Source organism: Ictidomys tridecemlineatus, chromosome 12 (genome assembly GCF_052094955.1).
Source record: "Ictidomys tridecemlineatus isolate mIctTri1 chromosome 12, mIctTri1.hap1, whole genome shotgun sequence".
Taxonomy (NCBI): domain Eukaryota; kingdom Metazoa; phylum Chordata; class Mammalia; order Rodentia; family Sciuridae; genus Ictidomys; species Ictidomys tridecemlineatus.
In genome coordinates this window covers 10,651,725-10,655,505 of record NC_135488.1, presented here as the reverse complement: position 1 = coordinate 10,655,505, position 3,781 = coordinate 10,651,725, and the positions used below count along the sequence as shown (strand labels likewise).

General features: G+C 39.8%; 1 pseudogene; it reads right to left on the bottom strand.

Annotated features, from left to right (window-relative positions):
• Positions 1 to 376: 376 nt before the first annotated feature.
• On the bottom strand, positions 377 to 2,141 carry LOC144369015 (PRELI domain containing protein 3B pseudogene; annotated as a pseudogene).
• Between the last annotated feature and the right edge of the window lie 1,640 nt (positions 2,142 to 3,781).

Below are 3,781 nucleotides of genomic sequence, written 5' to 3'. Positions count from 1 at the left end.
TTATACAAGTCACTTTTTGTGAAACATTAATATTTAGCAATGTTTTCTTTAGCTGAAATGTTATTTCAATTGTAAAAACCATCTCTGGTTACAAAAAACATAATCAGAAACCTTATCGGATTTAACTTGCTTTTACAAATATCCTAAGAATTCTTTAGCTAAACAGTATTTTCAATAGAAAAACATAATTTAAAAAAGTTTGGTATCTTTCTGTCGTTTTTATGTACACATATTAACTGGTCTCTTTATAGAAGGTGACCTCATTAAGCACTGTAAAATAAAGGCAAGAGCTCATCACCTTTTAACAAAAATTTTGTAGGCAACAACTGCAAGTATCAAAGATATCATTTAGTGATTAAAACTGCTTGCTACAAAATATTAAACAAAATACATTTATTGGATTGTTTTTCACTTTTCAGCCACCCATGTGGCATCAAAAATAAGGACATCCCATTAATAAAACCTGCAGTGCAATTGGCTCAGTGGTTAGTTTGGGCCACTCTGTCCCCACCTTTCATTATTCTTTTTTCTCCCCAAACGCCCCCACACCCCCACAGTGGCACCATATTATTAAAAACATTAAGTACCTGGGATTTATGCCTCACATCAAGACATCATTTGAGTAATTTCAAATGATGTACAGCTCTTCATGTAAAAAAGATGTTTTGTGGTCACAATTACCTCAAAAAGTAATTATATTCAAATAACCTGACATATCATGCCTTAGCAATTACAAAACTATGATTTTGACACATGGCAATTTATAAGTTAGGCAAATGTGAAATGCTAAAAGATGTGAACAGCTGTTCTGTTTAAGTGTTCTGTTTAAGAGTGCGAAACTCAGGTAATGACTTTATTTTTTTAGTTAACATAACCAGCCCACGGTACAGCATGCTAAATCATAAAGTACAAGTCCAAGGAAGGTAATACCTTTACTAAGTTACAAAACTTTGGCAAATCAACACAGTACTCTATAATACAATAAAATATTATTTATGTTGGAGTCATATTAGACTTAGTGATGATTTTTACTCCAAAAACATCATTTAAATACCAAATCAAAACACTGTGGTTTTTAGCAGAGCAAGTTATTTTATACAATTTAATGTCTTTTAAAACTACACAAATTATTATTAGCAAGGTGAGTGTGTGTGTGTATGAGGAGAGGCTCTGCTTGCTTGGCTCTGGGGTTGGTCCAAAGTCAGGTACAGTTCCAATGCCTGAAAAGTGTTAAAATTCTATTTTAAGGAGACTCAATGTCAATACCCATTTCTCCGGAGTACTTTAAAAAAAAAATTGTTAAATTTCACATAAATACCAGAACCCTAGAAATTAGTCATTTTAAGCCACAATAACCTCAGATGATCCCTTGGATTTTAAAAGTCCTGTATCTTTTTGTTTTGATCAAAAGTCACATAGCCTTACTCCAGATTATTAGAAAAAAAAATTCTACCTAAAATACAGTTGTACTTTTTAAATAACGAATAAATACACTGTCTGCTTGGAGAGACCTGGGGATTTGATATTCTATACTGACTTTATCATTTTTCTACAAATGCTGCCGCCGCCATTGGTGTCCTTATGCTTCCTCTTGCTGAAGCCGTCAACTCTTCAATCTCAGCATTTAATTTATGTATTACCCATTCCATTGCTTCTCGGCCTTTACTAGCATTAGACGATATTGTGGTCGCCATCAGTCCTTCCAGGTAACTGCTAAGGCTGACTCCCTGCACAGAGATGATGGCTTCCTGAGTTAGAATAGTCTTTTCTGGGTCTTGAGGATGTGGTTTGTAGATAAGTCTCTCATCCACTGAAACCATATTTGTAAAGGAAATATTAGTCGATTTAAGTTCCATTGTTTTCTCTACAGGATCAACTACAGAATGTTCCTGCACATATGTTTTGGTTCTTGCTGAACCAATAAGAGACTTCACGATGGAAGGCAGTCCCCACTCTGTGCTAAGAAGTCTGTGGCTGTGCAGCTTTCCAGAGGGATCTATATGCCTGTCCAGCACATCAACTCCAACCACACTCGGGTTCATAGGGTTTGGGTATTTCTGCATTGCAGCTATTGTAACAGTTTCCCATGGGTGGTCGAAGACGTGCTCCGTGGTCCAGATCTTCATGGTGCCGGCGACCTGAGTCCTGTCCGGGAGACTCTAGGGGACAATGAGGCCACACTACCCAGCCCCACCCGCACCCGGCGGCCGTGCAGCTCGCAGGCGCCGTCCGGCCTGGCGCGAGGACGTCCCGACGCGCGGCCCCGCGCCCTATCCCGGCCAGGCCAAGCCTCAGCGCCGCGCAGCGCAACCGGGCTCCCTGGGCTATGATCTTTGCTCTGGTGAAGTCTAATGGTAATTATGTGTTGAGTTTTTTGAGTGTGCTATAACAGGTTTTAATGAAAATTTGATTTGGATATGAACTGACCTGTTGATTTTATTGCTTATTTTAGATGGATAATTGCTTGAGAAAAGAATAATCTTTTTGACCTCATAAGGTACATTTGTTATCTATTGCCATGTAGCAAATTACCCCACGTTAGTGATTAAAACCCAAAAGCACTCATCTCATTCAGTTTCTGTAGGTCAGGAATTCAAGGGTGGATGAGCTGGGTGGTGCTGACTCAGGGTCTCTGAAGATGTCAGCTACAGCTGCAATTATCCAAAGGCATGGCTGGGTTGGCAACCCACTTCCAGGACAGCCCTCATGGGACTCACGGCTGCTGACTGCTCCTCTTTGGATGAACATCTTCACAGGGCTGCTCATGATGTTGCAGGTGGCTTCTCTCAGAAATATCAGGAGAAGGAGAAAGTCCAAGAAAAAAGTGTCATTGCTTTTTATGATCTAACAGTGGAGGTGACACGCCACTACACCTTCTATGTTTCACTGGGCGCACAGACCCTCGTGTAGTATGGGAGAGTATTACACCAGGGAAAGTGGAACATTGGGGTCTTCTCAGAGGCTGCTGTCACCTGTGGCTTTTATAATACTAAAAATGGAAAAGTTTTACCATTCTAATTTGCAATTGGTAATCAATTTGGTAGTTAAAAGGCAAAATTGTTTCTGACAACAAAAATCAAATGGCTTAATAGTTTTACTATGCTTCTGTGCTCACTGAACTGATGAAAACTGTTCTGGGCCACTTTTTTGCATCTTGTATTGTCATGCCTTTCTGCTTAGTTCAGGTGATATTCTTCTCTTTTATGTTACTCTTAGCAATGTTAGTGTCAAAATTCCTATGAGGCTGTATCAGTATTTTGTTGCTGGAATAACATTATTGCCTAAACTTAGTAGCTGAAAACAACACAATTTTTAGAGTGCTGTTTTTGTAATTTGGAAATGCAGGTGGACTTGATTGAATCTTCTGCTTACATTTCCACAAGGTTGAAATCAAGGTGGTGGCCGATTGCTTTCCCGAATGGGCACTCTGAAGGGAGATCTCCTATCACAGTCATTCTGGGAATTGGCTGCATTTAGTTTTTTTTTTTTTCCTGTAGGACTGAGGTCCCCCATTACTTGCTTCCTGTTAGATGGAGACTTGTCTTGATTCCTAGGAGCTGTCTAAGCTTCCGCATCGTGCATAGTAGCGCCGCTGCTTTTAGGGAACTCATGTGATTAGGTTGGATCCACTCACAGAAGCCTGAACCATCTCACACAACCAAACTGATATTTGCAGCCAAGTGCTTTCACTTGTCCGCTTCTTCCAGTAGAATTTGGACATTCCAACTTTCTTCTTTCCTCTTCTCTTCTCCTTGTCCCTTGATGTCCACGCTAACAATAT